Raw genomic sequence first — 26,781 nt, 5'->3', positions numbered from 1 at the left:
GACACATTTTAATTTTCTTCTTTGATGTAATTAGCCATTAGTCTTATAAATTTTCTCATTTTATATCACAAGGGCTTTAAAGAGAATTGGTGACACTTCTAGGGATTAGGTCAAAAATAAAATTTTAACTAAAGATCAAAGAGCAAAATAGAGCCTTAAGAAAGGATCAGCTTTTCGAAATAGTTCTGTCACCGCAATTAATCCCCCAAGTAAGAAACTGAAAAAATACACAGATTCACCTTGATTTATAATGTAGTTACTTCCCAACAAACCCATCATAAATAGCAGACTGTACTGATGGATATCATTTTTATACCATCTTAAAATCAAAAAATTTAAGTGGAGCCATCATAAATTGGAGACTGTCTATATATTGTTTCCACATAGACCAGTGATTCTCAACCAGGGGTGATTTTTGTCTCCAGGGAACTTTTGGTAATGTCTGAAGACATTTTTGATTGTCAGAATGGGGAGTTACAACTCGCATTTAGTGGGTTGAAGCCAGAGGTGCCACTCAACATCCTATGATGCACAGGACATCCTCTACAACAAAGAATTATCCCATCAAATGTGTCAATAGTGTCAAAATTGATAAACCCTGATCTCACTTAAAATAAGTATACAAGATACTCCTATACCCAAACAACCTATGAAGATTTGGACCTGTGTCCTTCATTAACAGACCCCAGTTCACTTAGGATTGGATGAAGAATTGGAGTCTGTTCAGCTTGCAGACTCTGGCTACATGCAGTCCACACTTTCCATCATGTTTCAGTAGTAACTGCTTCATATGAAAAATATATTCCCTGCCCTTTGATTTGCTGGTTTGCCTTAGGAAGTATGACAATAACCAAACAGATTTTCATACTTGGGCTTGCCTACTTGGTCAAGGACTGTGCATCTTACAAAGAATTGCCTTAACCCACACTTTTTTGTGAACATACGTCTTTCACTAAATAAAAAAACTAATTTTTATAAATTTGGGTAACTTTTATGTGCTTCCTCTAAAAGCCTGTTTCAAAATTGGAATTCCACAAAAACAGAAAAAAGTAAAATATTTCTGTATTTGAGCAAGAGAACAAGATACAAAAATAGACTCAGTAAGGAGCAGTTAAAATCTGAGTCTTTATCAAGGAAAACTTTTCTAATTTTCCAACCTTAAAATCATAATTCTTTTCTTTCCATGTGGCCCAATAACTTCACTCATGGATTGTCAAGCAGAAACTTTTTTGACCAGGGTATGCAATGTATTGTCTGCCAATCAAGATTTTTTTAAAGTCACTTTTAAATAGATAAGACAGTTGAAGCTAGACCCAAATATACAGCTATCCACATCAATTTGCTCAGCCCATTTAGAGGTAGAGTTGTTTGGGATAAAAGCATAAACTTTTACACTTTGATTTTCTTCAAATATGACAAAATTACCGAAATCAATGATAGAAGCCAAGTCTTATGAAAGCTATTAAAAATTTTACATTTCCAATTCATGTGATGTGCTGAGAGGGTTATAATTATGATGAATTATAGAGGTATAAAAAAGCATAAAATGCATAAGATTATTTATAGAATACAAGACACATGCTTTCATATGTTCATTGCAGCACTATTCACAAATAGAAGATATGGAAACAACCTAGGTGCCTATCAATGGCATACCACATTTTCTTTATCCATATATGCCATGGAATACTATGTGGCCATAAAAAAGAGCGACATCATGTCCTTTGCAGCAACATGGATGCAGCTGGAGGCTATTATCCTAATCAAATTAACGCAGAAACAGAAAACCAAATACCACATGTTCTCACTTATAAGTGGGAGCTAAACATTGAGTACACATGGATATACAGAAGACAACAATAGACACTGGGGACTACTGGAGAGGGGAGGGAAAGAGGGCACGTGGGCTGAAAAATTACTTGTTGGGTACTATGCTCAGTACCTGGGTGACAGGATCATTTGTACCCCAAACCTCAGCATCACATAATATACTCATGGAACAAACCTGCACATTTACCCCCTGAATCCAAAATAAAAGCTGAAGTCAAAAAGTCAAAAAAAGAAGGGAAAGAGAATACAAATATCACATCTGAGAGTGGTAAACATTCACATTTTAGCTTGAATTTAGCAATGTCTGAAGACGTATTTGATTGTCACAACTAGGTTGGGGGTGCTACTACCTAGTGGGTATAGGCCAGAGATGCTGCTAAACACCCTGTAAGGCACAGGACAGCCCCCCACACAAAGAATTATCCGTCTAAAATGTCAGTAGTACTGCTGTTGAGAATCTCCATTTTAGAGATAAAGAGCATGAAGCTTAGCAAAGTTAGCAAACTGGCCAAAGGTCACACATCTAATAAGTGAAGGCATCAGGATTTGATTAAACCCAGGGTTAAGTCTAGCGTTAATGCACTTTCTAATGTTTATACTCAATTTCAATCTAATTTATTATTGCATACAAATTTAGAATAAACATCTTTATGCATAATTTCTCATCTACATTTCTGATTATTTCCTTAGGGTAAATTTATAGAAGTGAAAAGTATCACAGGAAATACACAATTAAAGGTTTTCTATAATTATAATTAAATATATAAATTATATAATTTATATATTACATTTTTAAAAATTATTACTACAAATTATAAAGTTTTGATTCATGTCATCAGTTTACTTTCCTTAAATCTGGAGCTGGTTCACATTCCTGACATCTTACCTAACCACAGCCTACAATGACTACCATTGTTTTCTTTTACCTTCTTATTTAATCCTTGACAGTTTGATTGTGTCTTTCCCTTTAAAAAAAAAAAAAAAAAAAAAAGTCCCTCCTCTCAGATAGTCTTCTTTAACTGCAACTGCACACCTATTGACTCTAATTAGAGGGATAAGGGAATGCAGAGTTTTAAAGTGCCAGTCAGAGCTCAAATCCCAGCTCTGCTGCTAACTAGTTGGGTGACTTTGTGCAAGTGACTCTGATCCTCTCTCCTCATTCATTAAATGGAGCTTGATGACAATCTGCCTCACGAAGACTAAATGAGTTAATATTTGTGAAATATGTGGAATAGTGCAAGGAACACATTTAATTCTCAAAACGTATTGGCTATCTTCCAATGTATTGGCTATCATTATTTTTTGTACTTGCATGGTGTTTTCATCTTTGTCAAAGTGCCTTCTGTGTTTCTGGATCCAGTAGTTTTTCTGACTCCCAATATTATCCTCATTCTCCAAATATCACCCCTTTGCCAAGCTTACCATTTACCAACGACTTTACTATTTAATAAAGCCCTGATAGGCATCATGAGGGCTACCTATTGCTGAGTTATTTATGGCCTGGCTTTTACATTCAGAATTTGTTCATGGCCTGGCATCTTACTCCAGTCTTCCTTAAACACTGTATTTTCATATACCCTACTACTAAACCAGTTCCACAGAGATTACAGATTACACATCTCAGTCGTTCTCTGCTGTTATATTTTCTTAGATGAACATTCTATATAGCAGTGCTTCCCAAAGTATGCTCAGACTATTTAAAAAGAAGAGAAGAAGATTCCATTATTCAAAACATTTAGGTTACATTGTGTTCTGCATCTCCTGGTGATACACAAAGTATATTAGCATTTTAAAGTATTTGAGAAAAAACAGGGATAAAGAAACATGTACAATTTTTTAACACCATAATTCCTGAATTTATTTGATCAAATAACACACTTTTTAAGAAAATCACACCTGTCACCATCTTGTAGAATAGTATCAATGTTCAGTTGGGAACACTGTTGAAGAATAGGGAAGAGACCATGAGCGTCCACTAGCTCAAGTTTTCTCAAAGTGGGCCATCTGCCTTGCATCAGACATAGCCAAGTTGCTAATTAAAAATGCAAACTCCTGGGCTAATCCCAAGTCTTCTGAATTGGAATATCTGGGAATATGGCTTGGGAGTATTCATTTTATTTTATTTTATTATTTTGAGACGGAGTCTGGCTCTTGTCCGCTAGGCTGGAGTGCAATGGTGCAATCTCGGCTCACTGCAACCTCCACCTGCCGGGTTCAAGCGATTCTCATGCCTCAGCCTCCCAAGTAGCTGGGACTACAGGCGCCCGCCACCACGCCCGGCTGATTTTTGTATTTTTAGTAGAGACGGGGTTTCATCATGTTGGCCAGCCTGGTCTCGAACTCCTGACCTGGTGATCCACCCGCCTCAGCCTCCCAAAGTGCTGGGATTACAGGCGTGAGCCACCGCACACGGCCTGGGAGTATTCATTTTAAACAAACTGCCAGAGTAATTTTGATAATCTCTAAAGTTTTGAAATTACTGTGCTAGGTACTAACAGCAGCCAGAGTGTAAATTACAAAAGCTAAGACTATTTTCTTTCCGTTACCATTGAGGAGAATTTTTAAACCCATAGCCTTTGATTTTACTGTGAAGCACATTGATGTAATAGTGAGAATCATGCCCTAAGTCTGGGTTTACCGGAAACTCAGCTTTCGAATCACATCCTTCTCAAGTCCCTGTCAGCTGTGAGCAATAGCAAATCATTTTACCAGTAGCTTAGGAGCCTGTGAATGGATTCTGTTCACAGCTTTAACACTGATGGTGGGGAGTCATTCCATTTCCTCATTGAAAACGACTGTTGTCAATCCCCAGGCTGGAAGGATGATCTAGAGAAGCCTAGTGCATTTCTCTGTGGCACAGGATCAGAGCAGCCACAGCCCACCCGGTGCACCCTGAGAGCTCATAGTAACTCACTCTTTTCTGTATATTTGTTTGTTCAAAGACGTCATTACCATATCTCTTTGTACTCTTCTGCTAAGTAGCTCTGAAAACTTTCAGGGAGTTTTTCAGATGAACCTAAGTGTATAATCGATCCTTCATTATGGTTTTAAATCCAGAATGAAAGTGCATCTGAACTTGACACATGTAAATAGTAGAAAGTTTGTTTGTGCAGGTGTATAGTTTTAGTTTTCTTTCTTTTAACATTCTTGCTTTTTAGAATTATTCTGCTGAATAATATTAACTTGTTCAAAGGTGTATTCACATTTTCTCTTGATCATGATGTTCATTGACATTTGGTTTTCTAAATAAAAAAGGAAGTTTGATTACTATTGAAGAAAAGTTGGGGGGAGCACCTCATTGTGAAATATTTGGTCATATTTTGATATGTTAAGTTGTTGCTTTTCAATGTATAAAAAGCTTTTCCTCTTGGGATTATTTTACAGTCTACCTCTAACTAAATTTCCTTCCTGACTTCTCAGTGTATTGAATGCTTGCATCTGCCACACTTGGGGGAAGAAAGCACCATGAAAATGCTGTTCTTGAAAATTTTTACCCAACTTCAAACTGTGTTACCTCTTTGTTTCTGTTAATTTTCTCACCAATATGTTTCTAGAACATTCACATTAGCTCATATCACCTTAGCAACCTCATCTCTGTCAAACACCCTTGCCCTTGCCCTGGCCTCATTATCAGCATTAGCCAGTCAGTCACCTGTTCGGGAACCAAGGGCTCTTCAAAATCGTGCAGTTTGAAATAGATTTTGTCATGCTATGCTTACAGGCCAAAGCACCCAGAGGTGTAACAAACACTTGGTGTTTAGCTATATTTTAGGGCAACAGATTCCGAATCTTCCCCCAGCTTGGGGATTCAGTGTGTCTGCCTAGGTCTTCCTGAGTCACCTCCCAGTTGATATGTGAAAGAAGCCTAAAAGCCCACCGTCTTTCATATATCGTTCCTGCTTGTCCTACCTGTTGGAGTTTGATGTCATTTATTGCTTCTCTCACCTCACGTCAGTTCTGTTCAACAACTTTTTATTGAGCACCTGCTAGGTGCTAAGAATAAAAGATTACTAAGTATGTCATGATTTCTGTTCTTAAGGAGCTCACTATAGAACAGAAGTTTACAATAGAAGGTGATAAAAAGGTGTGCTCAGGGTTCACTGGGTCATAATGCATGACACCTGATTTGTGAGGTCAGGTGTGGTGGGACATATGCCTGGACAATAGGCAAGGAGTCCAATCACCAAAGATAGTATACTTCATCTAGTGCCATCAAGAAGCTATGAAAGGTCAGAGTGGTGTTTTAGATTGTACAATCTAGCAGCTGTATGAAGAATGGATTTAGTGGGAGCCAGAAGTAGTACTAGTTAAGGAGAGCCAAGGAGAGTCATAGTATTTAAGGAGAGAGGTGGCGAGGACCTGAACCAAGGAGAGTTTTAAGGAATAGATGATGATGCAAATGAAAACTGTGCCCCTGCCCAATCTTTTGGGTTAGATTCTTTCTGGGAATTTAGGATGTAATCAGAATCAGATGTAGGTCAACATATTCTCTTGTATTATAAATGTGGGTTGACAGCCTCTACTCCATGGAAGCAGCAACGCTCTGTCCCCATTGCTGGTCTCAATTTCTGTTTCCATAGGAGAAGTACTACTTGGTCCACATAGCTGGTCCCAACTTCAGTTTCTGTCTCCCATACTGGTCCCCTGCCTAGCTCCCACTGGTCTGCTTTGCAAGATCACCATTGAAGTTTATGCTGACCGTTCTTAGGAGCTTTTCCTGATGGGTCACTGACAAACATGGTGCATTCACTATGAACTTTACGATCTTCATGACACAAAGTGAAGAATAAATTAGAATAAATTGTGTTAAGCACATTTAATTGATTCATGGAGTAGGATTTCCCTTCACTAAATCAATGCAATGAGACATTTCAGTTGGGGAAGGGGGAAGCAGAGACTATGGGGTTTTCTAGATATAGAATCATGTCATCTGCAAACAGGGACAGTATGACTTCCTCTTCCTATTTGGATGTCTTTTATTTCTTTCTCTTGCCTGATAGCTCTGGCCAAGACTTCCAATACTGTGTTGAATAGGAATTGGGAGAGAGGGCATTCTTGTCTTCTGCTGGTTTTCAGGGAAGTGCTTCCAGCTTTTATCCATTCAGTATGTTGTTGACTGTGGGTTGGTCAGAGATGGCTCTTATTATTGAAATATGTGCCATCAACGCCTAGTAAACCCCATAGTCTCTGCCCAAAAGCTCCTTGAGCTAATAAGCAACTTCAGCAAAGTTTCAGGATACAAAATCAACATACAAAAATCAGTAGTATTCCCACACCAACAACATCCAAGCCAAGAGCCAAATCAGGAACTCAATCCCATTCACAGCTGCCACAAAAAGAATAAAATACCTAGGAATACAACTAACCAGGGAGGTGAAAGATCTCTACAATGAGAATTACAAAACACTGCTAAAAGGAATCAGAGATGACACAAGAAAATGGAAGCAAATTCCATACTTATGGATAGGAATAATCAATATCATTAAAATGGCCATACTGCCCAAAGCAATGTATAGACTCAATGCTATTCCTATTAAACTACCAGTAATATTCTTCACAGAATTGGAAAAATCTAGTATAAAATTCAGATAAACCAAAAATGATCCTGAATAGCCAAGGCCATCCTAAGCAAAAAGAATAAAGCTGGATGCATCATGTTACCCAACTTCAAGCTACACTACAGGGCTACAGTCATCAAAACAGCATTGTACTGGTACAAAAACAGACGTATAGACTAATGGAACAGAATAGAGAGCCCAGAAACAACGCTACACACCTTCAGCCATCTAATTTTCAACAAAGCTGATAAAAGCATTGGGGAAAGGACTCCCTATTCACTAACTGGACCTAGGATAACTGGCTAGCTATATGCAGAAGATTGAAATTGGGCCCCTTCTTTCACCATAAACAAAAATTAACTCAAGATGGATTAAAGACCTAAATGTAACATCTAAAAGTATAAAAACCCTGGAAGATAACTTATGTGATACCATTCTGGACATAGGAATTTGCAAATATTTCCTGACGAAGACACCAAAAGCAATTGCAATAAAATCAAACCAGTGTCTATAAGGAACTTCTTAAACAAATTTACAAGCAAAAACCAAACAATCCCAATAAAAAGTACACAAAGGACACACACAGACACTTCTCAAAAGAAGATACATTCAGCCAATAAGCATATGAAAGAACGTTCAACATCACTAATCATTAGAGAAGAGAAATTCAAATCAAAACAAAATGAGATGGCATCTCATACCAGTCAGTACGGCTACTATTAAAAAAATCAAAAAATAGCAGATGGTGGCGAGGTTGCAGAGAAAAAGGAGTACTCATACACTGATGGTGGGAATGTAAATTAGTTCAACCATTGTGGAAAGCAGTGTGGTGTTTCCTCAAAGAATAAAAACAGAATTACCATTTGACCCAGCAATTCCATTATTGGTTACAGGCCCAAAGGAATATAAATTGTTCTACTATAAGGACACATGCATGCATATGTTCCTTGCAGCACTATTCATGATAGCAAAGATATGGAATTAACCTAAATGCTCATCAGTGGTAGACTAGATAAAGACAATGTAGTATATATACACCATAAAATACTATGCAGCCATAAAAAAGAACAAGATTATGTCCTTTGCAGCAACATGGATGAAGCTAGAGACCACTATCGTTAGCAAACGAACACAGGAACAGAAAACCAAATATTACATGTTTTCATTTATAAGTGAGAGTCAAATAATGAGAACAAGTGACCCAAGGAGAGGAACAACAGACACTGGGGCTTATTTGAGGGTGGAGAGTGGGAGGAGAGAAAGGATCAGAAAAATACCTATTGTTGGTACACCAAACCCCCATGACATGAGCTTACCTATGTAACAAACTTGTATGTGTACCCTTACACCTAAAATAAAAGTTAAAGGGAAAAAAAAGTAAACATGTTGTAGAAGTCACAATCTATGACAGCCTTGTTCTTTGCCTTCTCCATTGCTTCTTAGTAATCTGTAAAGCTATTGTTTCTGATATGAGTCAGTTTCTTTGTCCTTCTCTTTTACATTTCCTCTTTTTTTCTTACCTTTTTTGAGGGATCCTAAGAGAGCATTTTAGAATGGGGAATTCTTAAAGAAACCTGCAAAATATATTTTCTCCATTATGTTAAACTCCATAGCAATAAACTTGGTTTAATGCGGTCAGTTTTATCACAGATCAGGCCTCCCTAAGGCGAGGGAGCTCAGCCAGTAATTTGGGAAGGCTTTGAAGCCACATGTGCATGTATACATTAACCTCTAAGACTAACCATAATTTCAATTAACATAAAATAATCTAAAGACATGCTGATTAGACACCGTGTGGCTTTAACAAAGCATTCTGGGCAGGGCGTTGGGGAATAGAGAAGCTTTAACTATTCCTAGCACCAGCAAGCAGGGCTTTCTTTAATCATTTATAACATATTTTCTCAACCTTTTTTTCTTGCGATGTTCTTAGAGACTAAAAACAACAAAATTCCAAAAGCTTTTGCTAATTAAAAAGGGAGGAACTGAAACTGTTATAGATTATGTTAGTAAAATCCACATTAAAAAAAAAAAAGTAGAATTCCAGCTCTCCTTTAAAGTATATGATTTACACCATATTCCAGTAAATTGATGCAGGCCGATAACTTTTCATTCATTTCTCTTGTGTGTCATGTGGGGCATACTTAGAGCAGTCAGTTCTCCTAGGGACAAAGCAGGAAGACTAACTCGAGCCCATGTTGCTTTTTATGATATGTGGTTTTGAGTTTCAGAGGAGTCGAGTGCAGTGTGAATCATAGAAGCAACCAGCTGAAAAATCCTCAACCCTATAACAAAAAGCAGATTTTTTCCATATTTCTTCCAAGTTTTTATTTCACATGCAAGTCTGAGATACAAAATATTCTGTAAAATTTTAAGGAAGCCACAGTAGTTCTTACTGTTTGGGGATTTCCCGGAGAGAATAATCGTGTTCAGAATGGTCCTTTTTTTTGCCAAAAGGTTTATTATGTGAACTGAACGGCTCAACCAAACAGATAACACCATCTCCATTTTATTTTTACATGTTATTTACTGGGGTTTCCCTGAAGAAAGCTTAAGAATTCTTTCCCCATGAGTCACTGACCAAGTAATTGTTTTTTTAAAATACAGACTTTCCTTCAGCTGGTCAATTTGGAACACAGTCTTCTCATCTTCTGTTCACTTCAGGGCTGCTTTGCCTTCATCTGTAAATGATCACATCTACAGCCAAATTGAGCAGCTCGAATGTAGCCAATTTCTTTCCATTGAGCACTAAAGTTTGAAAAATCAACAGCCTGGCCAGGCAAGATTCAGAGGACTTCATCCTCTGAAAGTGACTTACATAATTATATTTTCATTGCGTTGGCAAAATGCCTCTCCTTGGTTTAATTTCTTCTGGAATTAATGGGATGAGGAATTGCGCCCATATTTTGCCAAGAATTGTGAGTGGTTGCTCTGCCCAGGTTATGTTACCCTTTTACTGTTGTGAGTGGGTTAGAAGGTATTGTCTTCTATTCTTGTCTTCTTATTGAACTAGAGGCTGTAATTATTTCCCTTGGTAGTGGCTGAACTTTCTCTTTAAATATTGACACCTTCACAAATGTGTTAAAACGAAAGTTAAAGTTGGCTTTTTCCCCCACGAAAATGGCCCTATAATTGCAATCTTCTATTCTGAAGGAGAAATGTTGTTTTACAGAATATTTCTGAACCCCTTCCCACCCGCTTTCCCAGTGGCTATAAGAAGCCTGCTCTTGCCAACTGAGTGGTCTAGAGTCCCTGCTAATTACCTCCTTCCACAGCTTTTGATTTGGAGCCGAACTGATGGCGCCAGCGGCTGAACCACAGTCAGATCTACAGGCCTCTGATTTGCCAAATGGAATCTATGCAGTTTGTTTCCTTTCTCACAGTGTTTTATGATGAGACTCAGCTTAAACTGGAAATAGACGAGGAATCACTTCAAAATATTAATGGCTGATCTGAATTTTGAAGAAAAATAGCCATCAGAATTCTATATTCCATTACCAACATATATGTATACGTGTACATCTGCTCACAAAAAAAATCACAAAATGTGTTTTTCTAAAGAAACATTCTATTAATTATATTCCATTAAGCATACTAGTACCAAAAGCTTTCAGAATACTTCATATTTTATAGCCTTATAAAAGTTTTATTCTATCTGTTGATCATTAATATGAAGGGTCTCATGTCCACATCAGATGTGCCTAGAGTTTTTCTCTAAACTGGCATTCTTTTAAAATATAGCTTGGAAAAGAAAACATAATTATAATCATAGAGGGAATAACAATTGTCTTTCTCGAAAGTTCAGAGGCATTAGCCTGAGACCCTAACAGTTAGTTGAGAGTTTCTCAGTTTCTCATTTCATAGAAAAGAATTAAACAAAAAGCTTTAGTTTCATCACAGTTAAAAATATTTAGTTCTCAAAACATATTTTCTCAGCTGTGTCTTGCTTTCTTATTTGAGGTTTCTTCAGAAAGGGAAATTGATTATATTAGAGAAAATAATGTTGGAAGACAAAACAGTTCTCAGCCAAGTGAGAATGAAGGGCTTCCTAAGTGAACTAATCCCTTCTCTCCCTATTAATTTGGCTCCAAAGTCAAGCACATCAAAATGGAAAGTAGTTCTCATTCTTTTTATTGATGTGAAGTCAAAAATTCTGCATAATTTTAAAGAGCAGATAATCTAAATCACACATACATATACATACATACACATATGCACACACACTGTTATCCATTAGAACAAGTCTTCTTTATCAAATACCTGACTTTTAAGTGTATTTGTGCCACTTGATTTACTTATTCATTATGTAGACATTTAGTTAGCACCTTCCATGTGTTCAGCATCATTCTTGATTCTAGGCATGAAATAGTCTCTGTTCCCAGAGTTCCCAGTTTAGGGGGAGACTGATAAGAAAATCATTTCACATCACCTTGTAACGTAACTGCTATCATCGTTATGTTAGGATGTGGAGATGAGAGGTACCTAAATTACATTTTCCTAACAAGCAAAGACGTAGATTAGCAGCTGGGCGGATCACGAGGTCAGGAAATCGAGACCGTCCTGGCTAACACAGTGAAACCCAGTCTCTACTAAAAATACAAAAAAAATTAGCCGGGCGTGGTTGTGGGCACCTGTAGTCCCAGCTACTTAGGAGGCTGAGGCAGGAGAATGGCGTGAACCTGGGAGGCGGAGCTTGCAGTGAGCCGAGATCGCGCCACTGCATTCCAGCCTGGGCGACAGAGCAAGATTCCGCCTCAAAAAAAAAAAGATGTAGATTAGCAAATGCTTTGAAGAGAAAGTGACTTTTGAATGGTCACTTCAAAAGCAAGAATCAGGAAGAAAGCTATGGAAAGGAGAATGCATCCCAGACAGAGTAACAGTATAAGTAAAAATTCAGAGAATTTTTACTTATAAATAAAATTTTTATAAATAAAATTTTTACTTATAAATAAAAATTCAGTTATTGGCGTAACTGAAGGTCCATAGCTATGGCTGCATGAAGTGCATGTGAAGGTGTACAGTGAAGACTGAGGGGCCAGAGAGGTAGACAGAGAGCAAATCGTGCTGGGCCTTGTATGCCAAGGGCTGGAAGACTTTATCTGAAGAGCACTGTGGAATCAGCGAAGACATTTAAACATGGGATCATCTTTATATTTTAGTAAGAGTGTTATACTAGGAGTGAGTAAGTATATTAGGATGTAGGACTGACGACTAAGTTACTGTTGCAATAGGTAATAAATGTTGAAATGGGGATAGACAGACTTCTGTTTTAAACAGAAGGACAGATCAGACACCCTCATGGACATATACATATATTTATAGTTTAAATGATGAAGAAAATAGATCAAATATGTATTAAATGCACTACCAAAATGAGTTAAAAGGAAAGAATCCATAGAAGCCAGAAAATGACATGAAAGCAGGAAACTAAAGCACTGGTTTTCATCCTGAGGATTTCACCCAAATTTTGGAGATATTGTGCCTCCATCATGGTGGCCAAATAATGCCTGGCAAACAAGTGTAAAGCTTAGTACATTCCCAGTTCCAAAGACTCCTAACAGGAGCCTGTCACACAGGCTGGTACTGGAAAAAACTGTATCCTAGTCTAAGAATATACTAAAAATAAAACCAATGTCCAGAAGAATGCAGCCAGGAAATTATCTTGTATTGACCTTGGCACTAAATAAAAGGGGAGTGATGGGTCGTGATCTGCCTTTAAACTCCATAGCCACAAGTTTGCCCCCATTTGAATGTAAGGTCTGAATTCACACTACATGTGTGTTTGAGCATCTCAAACCTCAAGTACAGAATTTAATTCTCCCGGGTTAGTACTACACTCAGAGAAACTAGCAGAAGCCCCCCCTGCCAAAAAAAATTATTTCCTCTCTGTAAAAATGCAAATTCAACCCAGGCCTTAACTCCCCAAGATAGAGTTCTAAGGAAAATGAATAGCTCACAAAGAACAAAGGAAGGAAGGACATAGGAAATAAGCCACTACTGAGAACAGGAGAAATAACAGGCTGTGAAATCAGACCTTCAGAGATGAGATATTTACAATTTTGGAGTTACTAGGTACAGAAATAAAAAGATATTTAATATGTTTAGAAATAAAGAAGCTTTAAGTATGAGAAAAAAAGATCAAGCAGATTGGGGGAATGACTTCTAGAAATAAAATATAATCACCACAATGAAAAATTCAATTAAAAGTGTCTATGAAGCAGATTAGATATAGCTGAACAGAGAATTAGTAAACTGGAAAATCTGTAGTGATATGAATACACTGACCAGAATAAAGTCCAAGCCAGAATAAAATCCAGAAAGAAAAAGATTGAGATCATAGATTGTGTTAGATGAGTTCTAACATATTCTAATCAAAGTTCTAGAAGGAAATAGTAGAATGGGGAAACGCAGTATTCAAAGAAGACTAACAGAACGTTCATAACAGCACTGTTTGTAATAGTGAAAAACCTGGAAATAACCTAAATGGCCATTAGTGGAAGGGCAAATTAGTAAATTGTAGTATATTTACACATTGGAGTATTATATAGCATCCCAAACAAGTGAACTCCAGTACATTCAGTGGTATGCATGAATTGGCAATATAGGTAAAAGAAAATTATATATAATATATTTTTTATGAAACTAAAAATAATGATAAAAATAACTCTTTAAGACTAAATATAGATGCAATAAAACCATAATAAAAGGAAAGTAAGGGAATGATAATTATTCTCACTGATAGTTACTTTGAGTGGGAGAGGCAGGGGGCTGAGTTGGCAGATGGTATTACATGATACTGTATGAACAGATGCAGAGGAAAGTGTGCCATGAACCAAGGATTATAGTTAATCCAATTCTGTATACTAAAAGTACATTGAGGAGGTAGGAGGAGAGAGAGAGGTTGAGAATTTTCTAAAATTGTCGAAGTCTAACAATTCTTAGAATCAGGAAACAAAACAATTCTCAAATAGGATTTTTAAGAAATGATACATAGTAAGTAACAACAAGACACATCATAGTGAAACTACAGAACACCAAAGAAAAAAAGATCCTAAAAGAAGCCAGAAAGCTAGATCACCTACAAAGGAGTGGAATTAGATGGACTGCTGATTAGTTTAACCTGTACAATATCGTTCAACAGATGAGTGGTAGAGCCAGGATTCAGACCCATGTCTTCTGATTCCTATGCCTTTGTTCCTTCTAATACTCCACCAAAATTTTTCACACATTTATGTACAGAGTATTTTGTGTACTGAAATAAATGTAAACCAAAAAAGTAATGGAAAGAAGAAACCCAATAAAAAGAAAAGTTAGTGTTATCTAACATATGAAAAATTTGGTAAAATTTACATGTATTTAGTACAAAAGAGACAAGGGAATTAGCATTTGTTAAATTCCTAAATATGTACCAGGAATAGTTCTGGTGCTTTAAAAAAAACTCATTCAGTTATCACAACAAATATTTCTGAGCTGGAGTTCTTATTTCCATTTTGTGGTGGAAAAGACTAAGGCTTGGAGAGATTACATGATTTACCCAATTTCAAAAGCTAGTAAATGGTAAATTCAAATTCTGAAAAGGTGCGGCCAGTCCCACCTGACCCATCGTCTTCCCAGTAGCATTGTCAGTAAATGAATAATGTAACTTATATTACCTATGGTGTCCTAAACAGAGCACTTTCTCTGGCAACTTTCTGAGACCACCACTCCCAATGTCAGGGGTTATTGCCCTCAGAGACATGTCCAGGAATATTAGTTTTTCCTTTGCACTTCTCTAGGCTTCTTTCCCACTTGGATGCTCTACAGATTCCTCCACCACATTTGATCATCCATTTAAAGTACTATATACTGACTATTTTCTAATGGTTCTAGGGTTTTGAATCCTTGCTGTTACACTTACTAGACAAATTACTAAATCCATTTGCACCTCAACTTCCTCATGTGTAAACTGGGATAATAACACACCTTTTGAGGATTCTCGAAATGATTAGCTGAGAAAATGAAATCCATAAAGCTCTTAGTTCAGTCGCTGGCACTTGGAAGTTTTCAGTAAGTGACTACTGCTGCCATTATTAGACCCTTTGCAGGTACAGAGACAGCTTTTATAGTCAGGGGGAATTCATTTTGTCTCCTAGTTTGCCTAAGAATAAGTGATCCATCTTTATTTATCTACTGATTGTGATCTGACATAGTCTTGGACCTAGCTATTATTAATTTTAGCATATGTTAAGAAAATAATTATAAAATATCCTGTTCTGAATTTCATTTCAAGATAATGTGAATATAGCAATACATAATCAAATATCTGTTTTCTAAATTGAGATTTTAAAAATTCCCAAACTTCATCCCCTGAGTTGAATTCACTAGAATGAAATAAATGAAGACAATGTTCACTAAGCTTCTAAAGAATCCACATGTTAATTGGATCAGTTTGGCCGAAGACTATTTTTGCCTTTAGAATTTGTTATTCTGAATTAAGTTGTTATATGGTTGAGTGATTATGTAAAAAATCATATTATTTATACAATGATATGTGAAGAGGATTACTATAATGCCAGAGGTTAAAAACATAGAAGCACCAAGCCCTCATGTATATAGAAAACTCATGCTAAGGCCAGAAGAAGCAGAAGGAGAGTCAGAAGAAATATACCAAAGTGGTAAACATGTATGCTGTGCTATGTGTGCCCACATAATACATATGAAATGCTAAATTGGTATAGATTTCTGAAAATAAAAATGCCTGTTCTTTTTTCAAATTGTGCAAACCTGATAAGCCTACTAGGCATATACATATATGTCCTTTTAACTAATCACTTTATCATTTTTTTCCAACAAAGAATATAATAAATGAAAGTCAGCTTCTGGGTGATTAGTGGCAGTTGACTTGGAGTTTCAGTCCTTCCTCAGGACTTTTTGGCATAGTAATAACATTGCAGTTACTCACATTTTTCATACCCTTCCATTTTATCTCGTGTGTGTGTGTGTGTGTGTGTGTGTCTTGTATGTGGAATATTCTTACAGCTAGTGACTTAATATGCTGATGAACACAGAGAGCTGGATTTTTTTTGCAAACCAATATTTTTGTGCCATTTGATTATTTAGGTGGTATTCAGCCTTTTCAAAGATTACTTAACTGTCACGGTATCACTACAAAGGAAGAAAGGAAATTCTGTAGTTAGCTTAGGAGAAAAAATAACGTAAAACAATTCTTCAAGGAACCTAACAATGCAATAAAGTATCTAGATAATCTTTTAGAATACCAGAGCCTGGGGTATGCTAATGGAATCATAGGAGAAGAAAAAAGCTCCAGTTCTCACTCACATTAAAAGTGCTCTCTTTTACACAAGACACAATTCATAAAATCTTTTTATATCAGCAGGGAACTCATCTATCTGTATATACATGGAGGCAGGCAGTTGTTAACAGCATAGCATGACACTGCTGAACAGTTCAGGATGCAGGATAAGGAATATCATTCTATCATTCCCAACTGAAACAACATCGGAAAATGTAGGCAGGCTAAATAGAATTATCCAAAATGGAGCCTGTCTGAAATTCCAAGTCTCCCAGAGACAAAAGTACTATTCACCTCTTCTTCCTTTCTATGGCTGAAATTCATTTGCATCCACTGACATCCTTTAAATTATTACCCTCCTGGGAAAGTCTGCAACCCTTGTAGAACACTTATAAACATTCAGTTGTTTCTGATCAGACCTGTGTTGTTTGTAGTTCTCCTGACTAATATTTTAGTATCTTAGGAAGGAAAATTTAGTGCCAGAAATGTTTACCATCTATATTCTCTTGGTTTCTGAGACTTTCCATGGCGATTTAAAAAATTTAGATATTACACCTTTTGCTTCAAAGGTCATAATTCCAGAAGTATGATTCTTATCTGACCTTTTAGAATGACAAATCTAAGAAATTTTTGTGTTCCAGAGAATGAATACACAAAATGGGAATTAGTGAGTTCCAAAGCTTCAGCTATAGAATAATTGATGGTTTTCTCCAAATATTTGTTAAAATTTTAATATAATGAATGCTAGGATTTTTTTAAAGTAAACTTTTTTAGCAATAAGAATTTAGCACTTCCAAAGCAGCCACATGGTCTGTTGCCCAGGACTCCCTTAAAAATTGCTTTGCTGAGGCTGTTCAACATCTGTCAGCATTTTCTGCATAAACCATTGGCTCAAAAAAATTCTTCAGGCTGAAACTTGATATATCAGGTCTCAGCTTAGCAGTTTTTATGTATTTTCAGGAAAATAAGTTTGGGTGTTTTCAAGTTAGTGCTAGAGGAGAAACACATTCTAATACACCATTTCAAGACACCCTTTTATTTTATACATGGGTGAAAGGAAAACAGACTTCTACCCAACTAAAATGGACAGAAAATATCTAAACAATTGTTGTGAAGTTTTCTTCACACTGTATTGCTAAACAGGATGTCTTTATTGGAGCTATGTGACTACATTCTTCATAGAATGGCATATGGAACTCTGCCCAGCTTTAATGCCAGAGGTCAGAATGTGCCCACCTCCTGGCAGCTGAGGATGAATGGCTTAAGTGACAAATTCCAATCCGTCAGCTTCCCAGATCATTGTACAGCCAAAGGAGACTAATACAATAAACAACAGTTTGCCAAAAGGCATCATGATCCACTGGTGGATTGTGGTTTTACACAGCTTCAACATACATTATCCTGACGTCTAAAATTACATCTCAGAATACAGCTGTGTGTGTAATACTGGACTTCATTTCACTGGATGATCCCGTGTCGTCCACTTACAACAGGAATGCACTTTTGAACCTAAAGCTGTCACTACAAATCTCACTGTGAGTGTTAAGAATTCATGAAGAAATTCCAATTTATTGGTTTGCAAGGATTTGCCTATGAAGTTAGAGAGATTGTATCTTAAAATTGCCATTCCATTAAAGGCTAAAAAAGTCATTTCAATGACTAAAGTTCTTATATCTTTTAGTTGACTATTTGTAAAGTGAACTTTTTTTTTTTCTTTTTATATGAGTGTTAACTGAAAATAGACAAAGAATGAGAAGGACTTTAACATTCTAGTCCTCTGTGTCAGCTGTCTGTGTTACAGAATTTATTTGAGCCATACAGTCCCTAAATCACTACAGCATAACCCTCAGGGAAAATAAAAACTCAAAAATATATAAACAAACTATACTAAAATTGAGCTACTGAGCACCTTAGTATACTTGCTTCCCTTTAGTTAACATATTTTAACCAATAAGGGTGTGTCTTTCAAGGCTATCTGGAGTATACCTGTGGTTTTAGAAATACCAAGTGACTCACCTCCAGTAGTTACAGTGGTAAGGAAAAAGTTGTTACCTCTTTCCTTTGGTGATTCTGGTGCACGTTTGGAAGATACAGCTCAAAACAGTCAATACCCTGGGCCTCTGGCTTCTAATATATTAATGTCTGCTCTCTGGAAGACCCATATGCACCAACTGCCCTCTGAATCCTGAGTGATCCAGATCCTTTGGAGGACTTAAGTAAATAAAAATTAAGAGCAAAACAAATGGTCTTGAAAATCCTTTCCAATAGACACAAGCAAACACAATAGGGATCTGATCATTTCACTTTCCTAAATTTTCTGTTTCCCCATTCAGCACAGTGGAGGAGGACCTCTGAGATGACTCTTTTTTTTCAAATCCCCACCTCAAGGCATTCTCCTCACACTTCCGCCACCCACATACACCCCTGATGCTCCATCCACCAAGCAGCCATATCCGCAGGCCATAGGTGCACCATCCTCTGCCCTGTTTCTGCACCTTTGCATGTGTAGTTCCTCCTGCCTGCAAGATGCTCTCATTTATTCTATACCTGATGAACATCTTCCTACCCATCAAAACCCAGATCACTCTCTGATACATTCTTTCTGCATTCCATGGAATATATAGATTTGACTGTTACTGGTTTATAATCAAATTTGTCATCCTTCTTCACAATAGTCCTAAGGTTTATGCCAGTCTTGTCCCTGTCTCACTAATAATGAAATTAAGACTTGTAGATAGAAAATAATATGACATGTATTAAAAGCACTCAGAAAGCTAAGGGTTTTTCTTCAGAGCTTTTATTCATTTTTGTATCTAATGTTGAAAACAAGTAAAAATATATACAGAAGAGCCCCTAGCTGAAATGTATTCATATGGCCCCCTGACCTAATCACAGATTCTTCTATTTCAACAGAACTTTCTTCCCCACAGATATAAGAAAATGTCCCAATTTTCCTGATTGATTTGTGCTTATTGATTACTGAACTTAGAGCTTGGAAACTTGAATTTCCATTTTATGAACGCTCTCAATTTATTGTATGGCCTTGGAAAAATTATGAAACCTTTTGACTCTTAGCTTTTGAAAAAGCAAATAATAAGTCTACTTTATATCATGAAGTTGGTCTAAAGTTCAAAACAAACTGTATAAGTAAAACAACTTGAAAACTGTATGCCTCTACATTCATACAAAGTATATATTCATATTTATATGACTAGTATACAGTATTTTTATCAGTATCAAAGGAAACTAAAAGTCTACAGTATATGGAGCCCAAATAAAATTTGGCCAAAAGGAGTGCTTAGGATGTAAACTGCTTTCAGTTTCAACCTTTGATTCCACTTACTCATGGTTCATGGAGAGCTTTGTAAGGATCAGTAACTTCTCTGAAATAGGTAATAATTGTGCTAACTGGGAGGTACTTAGGACATAAAGGTGTTGGGGTGTGTGTGTGCGTGTGTGAGAGAGAGAGAGAGAGAAATAAGACATTTTTGCTGAAGAATATCTGAAGAAAAAAAAGGCCAAGGACAAAATGTTGTAGAAAAAACTGGGTTCTTGAGTTCTTGTCTCATGACCAGGAAGAGTTAGGCACGCAGATACTTTGAAGGATGAGAGAGAACAGAATTTACTGGGAGAAAAGGAAAAAATTCTCAGCAAAGTGAGAGGGGTTCCTGTTAACAGGCCCCCATTTCACAGATTGAATCCTGGTTTATCACACAGAAATAGGAGAGGCCAGGCTCCTCCCCACTGCAAATAGCACCAACTTCCCGAGGCTGCACCCTGTCCTCTCAGTGCTCAGGCTGGTGGGAGATTCTCTGGGGACTTTCCCCTTATCTTCCTCCTGCTTCTATCACAATGAGAACTCTCAAATCTTTATTATTCTAACCTATAATAAGTCCACAAAGACATGTAGAGTTCGATTTCTAGTGGTTTTTTTTAGACTGGCTATCTTGACTTCAAAATATCTAGGAATATTAAGGACAGTGTGACAATTGCTCTTTTAAATTCCTGACTGAGTACACAGGAGGATGAGAAATTCCTGGGTAAGAAAATAAAAAGGGAGCTGGAAAGCAGAGGGCTGGCCTATGGTGAAGCCACAGCTGTCCTTGGGGCATTTGCTGTCACTGCACACAAGAGCTTTAGATGTACTTAGACATATGGAGATAGGAGAAAAGACTTCAGCCCGAAAAAAATCGGAGAATTGGAACCAAGATCCCTACAGTAAGCCAGGACACTTAAAAAACTACACCTTCAGTGAAAATGGTGAATCAAGAAAAATCCGCTTGCCATTAAAAGGAGAAAATGAGGAAAGTTATTTGTCTCAGCCTGCACTGTGAATGGAAGGAGAGAAAAGTCTTTGAGAATCCATTTGTATAGGTTCCTCATTCTGTAATTTGAGATTCAAATTTGTATCACTTACATGCGCAAGCAGAACCAAAGCTGAGACATTAACTCAAAGTGCACCAAAGTTGGAAGCAGTTCTGGGAGCCTGTAGAAACATAAATACTCTCTGGAGCAACACACCCTCAAATCAGATCTAATAGAAGCCCAGCTACACTTGAATACACAATCCAACACTTAAAAGGACACATACACACACAAAGCCATCATGAGTAAGTCAAGAGAATAACAAACAGTAGAAAAGATTTTGGACTATATTTAAAAAGTTTAAAGAGATAAAAGAGCAAATGACAAATTTGAGAAAGGAACACTTTTTAAAGACAAGTCATATTTTTAAAATAGCCAAATAGAACTTGAAAAATGAAGTGCAGTTGTTGAAATTAAAATTTTATGAATAGATTAAACAGCTGGAGAGAGACTACATAAAATAGGTTCTACACAGTGGTGTGCTGATAGATGTTTAATAAGTAGCTGTCCAGGATGGGGGAAAACCCTGTTCTGTAGCATTTACTAATTTCCATGGTGTGAGTGCTCCCACCATCGGTAGCCAATTTTAAGCTACCAATGTGACGTCAGTGAACTGGGAAGAGACGTGTACAGTTGGTTCTCATGAGCTGGTATAAACCAGCTCCTATACACGATTGGATATATAACTGAATAAATTACCCAGAATGTAACACAGAGAGATGGAAAGATAGGAATGTATATAGGACACGAAGGACAGGCTATGCAGGTCTAATACATGTTTAATCATCATTCTAGAGAAGAGGAGAATGACTAAAATGTTTCCAGAATTGATGAAAGTCATGAATTCTAAGATCTAGGAACACCACAGATAACATCCAGACACACATTATAATGAAATTGCAGAGCACCAAAGCCAAAGAGATAACCATAAAAGCATCCAGAGAAAAATATATCAACTACTAAAGAACAATAGTTCAGACTTCTTAAGAGCAAAAGTGGAAACCAGAAATAATGGAATCATCTTCAAAGTACAGAGGGAAACACTGCCAAGCTAGAGCTGAATACCTAGTTAAAGGATTATTTTAAAGTGAGGCCTAATAAAGACACTTTCAGACAGCAAAAACAGTTTGCCATCAAAGGTAAAAGGAACGAAACAAAAAAATGTACTTTAGGAAGAAGGAAAATGATCCAGAAGGAACATGGACAAAGAAGTGGGTAAACATTTAGGTAAATCTAAGCCAATATTAAAACAACAAGAATAATAGTAATGTATGGTGATTAAAAGCCATCTGAACAGTTTTATTTTCTCACAAATACTAAACAGCACTTAATTTAATTACATTGCCATGTAGAAGTTTTAACCATATTTTGTTCATTTTTGACTTATAAATCAGGAAAAAACAGTAAACATTGTGATATAAGATTTACTTATTTTAATCCAAGTTACACTTTGCTAAACATACTGAAAATTTGACTGGGTTTTAAATTTGTAATGAAAGAGCCATAGATTCCTCGGAATTTTTTTTTTTAATTTTGTTGATCTTGCACATTCTATTATGATTCCAGGTCGTTACCTAAGCAAGGATTTCCAATTTAGGCTGAGCTGGGAAAGACGTTATTATATTAAAGTTTATGGTTATGAAAACTTTACCCCCACAACACTGGAAGTGCAGGACCTTTGTTTCTCCCTACCCGCATGCTGGTGACTTTTTACCACTAGGAGAGTTATGTACTCACTGTGACTCACAGAAAAAGATAAGGTTACTTTATACTGTCTCTCAATAAATGGAGCCAAGGATCCTTGGAGAAATTCCAGGACTGGGGCAGAGAAAGTACAAGATGAGCCTGGAATGTCTCATGATGCCAGAAAGTAAGGAAGTGCTCAAAACCTTCTGGGGAACATGTGAAAAAGATACAAGAGGCAAATTACAGGAGGCGCCCAATGACTAAATCTGGGACAATTTCAGAAATGAAATAATGACAGTAATGGATTATAATCCGTAGAATAAAACAAGAATCCATACTTACATAAATAAACAGTTGAATGAGTAATTATGTGAAGGAGAAGGGAAAGCTATTCCTCATAATTAATTAATTTAGAAGAGAAGATCAAAATTTAAAAATCACCATTTGCAAAACATCACAGTAATAGTTTCTCTTAAGAATCATCAATGGATGTTAAAATGAGTAGGTAAAAGTATGATGAGAAACAGGATATTCACATAGCCTCAAATATCACCCGCAAGATACTTATTAATTTCAAAGGAGAAAAAATAGAAACTTGACAGTGGAGAAACCTGGAAGACACCATTTTAACCAAATGATAAAAGTTAACATCACTAGTAATGAGACAGATCAACATCACATGTCTCCTGATGTAATGCACTGAGAAAGACACACCATTTATGTGGCGTGTTTTTGCTAAAAATGCACAACCTGAAATTAATAATGAGGAAACATCAAATTGAAGGGCACTGTACAAAATAACTGGTCAATACTGTACAAAATTATTAGGGTCATGAAAGATGAAAAAAGACTGAGGTATTGCTCCAAATTAAAGGAGACTAAAGAGGCATAACTAAATGTAATACATGATTGAGGATTAGATCCTGGGCCATAGTATTACAATGTCAATTTCCTTATCTTGATCATGGTTGTGTAGTTTTGTAAGATATTAACATTCGAAGAATCTGGGTGAAGGATGTACAGGAATTCTTTGTATTAATTTTCAACCTTTTAATAAGACAAATTATTTCAAGATGAAAATTATTTTACAAATAAAAGATTGTGTTATGATAGTTTCCTTAGACCTCTCCATCCTCCCATATTCTAAGAAAGGCCATTTATTTGTTACCTCCTTTCCCAGTTGTATCCACAGACATCAATGCATGGCTTCAGGAAAAGTAGGCCAAGTGCAATGCTGAAAAGGAAGGAAACAGTTTGAGTCTGAAGCACAAGGTTCCTACTGTGCTGAATCAGTGTGGTAGAGGCTATTAAAATGCCATCTTTTCCTACCTCCCACTCCTCTCCTTCCTCTGCCTTCATACCCTACATCCCAGACCGCTTTTAATCCTATTCGGAGGGTATACAGAGAGAAATAAAGAAAAAATAATAATGAATGGCTGTGTTCTTTGGCACATGAATAGCAGTTTCCCTTTCAGGACTTCAAGAATAAAAAATGAGAGGCTTTAAATCTTGCTAACTTGTGCAAGAATGTGCACGTGTGTGTATGTGTGTGTGCATAGGTAAAAATGTAAACGACCACTATGGAAAGAACAATGCTGGCTTTTAAAATCTACTAAAGTAAAAGAAATAATTATTCCTGAATAAGGTATGTCAAACACCAGTGGGAAGAAAGAAGAGTAGGTTATTTTGTTTAGAGCTGGATGAATTAGGAAAATCCCTTTTTACAGCTAACTCAGAGATGAGCTGTTGTTGCCAAGATGTGGTTTATCAAACATCTAGGCTATCTCACAGGATGTGAGTTGGTTTAGCTTTGTAAAATAGCTCTATTTTTATTTTAGCCAAATCTCTACAAGACTCTCAGTCAGCTCCCTCCCCCACTAGAATGAAACAGCAACAACAGCAGTGAAACCTGACTGAAACAGCAGAGTAAATGTTGGCCAGAAGCCTGCTGTGATCCAGCCTGGCTTTTAGAAGGAGTCTCTCTCAGTTTGATTCATTGCTTCTCACAAGCCAGCTCCAGACTGCTTTTCTTGAGATAAAATAAGTTGTAGAAGTATAAAGGGAATGTTGCCACTGGTAATTCTTTTTACTTAAGATAATAAAAAGCACATAAAATTTCCATGCTCATATCTGACTCCTTTCCGGGTCTCCCTTCCTGATTCTAACACACTGTGGAAATGGTGCAAGGAAAAAAAAGCCACAGACAGAGTAGTCAGTGTGATTTCAGACCACATGACTCATTACTTGTGCTTCTTTCTGGAGCAGTCTGTTTTCTGTGAGCTGGCTTCACTCTGGCTAATCACTTGGCATGGTGAGATTTCACCTGGTTGCCCCTCTGGTGGCTCAGAGGGGGCCTGGGGCATCACTGAATTTATACTGAAAATCAGATGGGCATCTGAACAACTCCCACAACACACACACACACACACACACACACACACACTCTTAATCGGCATCAAGTAGTGCAGTTTCCTTTATAAGTGATGGGAGCTGCTGGCTGTTGTTTTTGGCTTGAGGCCGCATAGACGAGCCAGCCGTTGTGTAAGCATGGTCTGTCTGAATTGCTTTGGGGCTGTCTTCTTAGAAGTCTTCTTGCTGTTCATTATTTCGCCAGCAAGCCATAACTATTACTTTTTTTTTAGATTCCTCAATCTATGTTTTCTCTACTGTAAGATAGTAAAATGTAGAGAATCAGGGAGCCCTATAAATCTTGAAGTTTTTTTGTCTTAATTTCTTTAATTTGAGATTGGCATTTAAAACCATTGTAGAACTTGTGCACTTGCTAAGTTTAAACTACAATTTGGAGTGGGGGGTAATAACCAAACTGTTCTTCTCATGCTGTTTTAAAAGCTTCTGGTGTATATGCCTTTTTATTTTTTACTCATCATACAGTCTATTCAGAAAAATTTAAAAAAAACAAAACATTAAGTAGCTCTTGGCAGAAGGTCAAAACCAGCATTTCAGGGAAGGTATTTAAAAGTCTTTTAAGTGTGGGCTATTTGTATAAGCAATATCTGCACGTTTCTTATGACTGGGAAGGACTATTTTCACAGTCTTTCATGGAAATATTTCTAGACAATTTTCTGCGGCTCTTTTCCCTGAGCTCATTTATTTGCTTTTGCTTCAGAACACAGCATTTTAATGAGCAGTTTTATGAGCCTAACCTGCGTTCTGCAAGCTCCACATGACTGGATTCCTGTTGCACATAACCTTTGCCCTATTTTCCATTAAAACACAAGACTTTCCTATAATCAACTGTATACTATGACCTTGGAGGAAAAAAAAATGCAACAGATAGTTTAGTCTACTATTTAGTCTACTTTAGCACACTAAAATTGATTTTTTTTAAAAATTGATTGTTTCCTTATAGTTTTTAAAAGTGTACATATTAGTATTTTCATCACAAATTTATTTTGTAAGATGCCTAATTCAATATTACCATATCCCTCTGGGTAAATAACTCATTTAGCTATCTTTATAATCCACTGAGGGATGTACAAAGGCAAGATGAACCCCAAATCATTTTGGAATTATGAACATTCAAAACAAAATAAAATGCAAAGTTTTCTATCTCCACTTGGTCTTACATATAATAATAGGTATCAGGAAGTTCCTTCTTATAGCAAAGCTAAATCATCATCTGATGCATTTTGACTCCTCTTTGTGCTTTAATTCAAATGTAAAACAACTATTTTTCACTTTATACATAGGATCCTACTATTTTTATATAGAATAACTTTCTCTTCTATACCCTGAGACATCCAAATTTGTTTACTTTTTCCTCCAGGTTTTACTTCCAGTATTTTAATCCGTTTTCTTAATATCTGCTAAATATTCAAGCTCTCCCTTTCATTTGAGCAGTAGAGCCTCAGGCAGAATGCAGAGCCCCTGCAAGGGTCTAACAAGTACTAAGAACAATGGAGCTATTGTTGTGTAGCACACCCAGCTCCCCTCTGGATCATGCATTCCAGCCATGTTTGCCTTTTAAAACTACACTATGGATTTAAGGTAGTCTGCGGTTGCTTGTAACACCTTGCTCTTTTTCTGCCCTGC

At 36.8% G+C, this 26,781-nt stretch overlaps 1 protein-coding gene and 1 non-coding gene across 9 annotated transcripts in view; one reads left to right on the top strand and one right to left on the bottom strand.

Annotated features, from left to right (window-relative positions):
* Window positions 1-26,781, top strand: part of DNM3 (dynamin 3) — a 577,169-nt gene that overhangs the window by 493,636 nt on the left and 56,752 nt on the right. The window lies entirely within an intron of this gene.
* LOC112134129 (uncharacterized) overlaps window positions 467-26,781 on the bottom strand; it is a 62,084-nt gene continuing 35,769 nt past the window's right edge. The window contains exons 5-6 of the transcript XR_010141017.1: window positions 5,740-23,962; window positions 467-5,072 (exon numbers count right to left, since the gene is read on the bottom strand). This is a non-coding gene — a transcript (uncharacterized LOC112134129). The remainder of the gene's footprint in view (window positions 5,073-5,739; window positions 23,963-26,781) is intronic.

This window comes from Pongo abelii, chromosome 1 (assembly GCF_028885655.2).
Source record: "Pongo abelii isolate AG06213 chromosome 1, NHGRI_mPonAbe1-v2.0_pri, whole genome shotgun sequence".
NCBI lineage: Eukaryota > Metazoa > Chordata > Mammalia > Primates > Hominidae > Pongo > Pongo abelii.
This window is presented reverse-complemented; position numbering and strand designations above follow the sequence as displayed.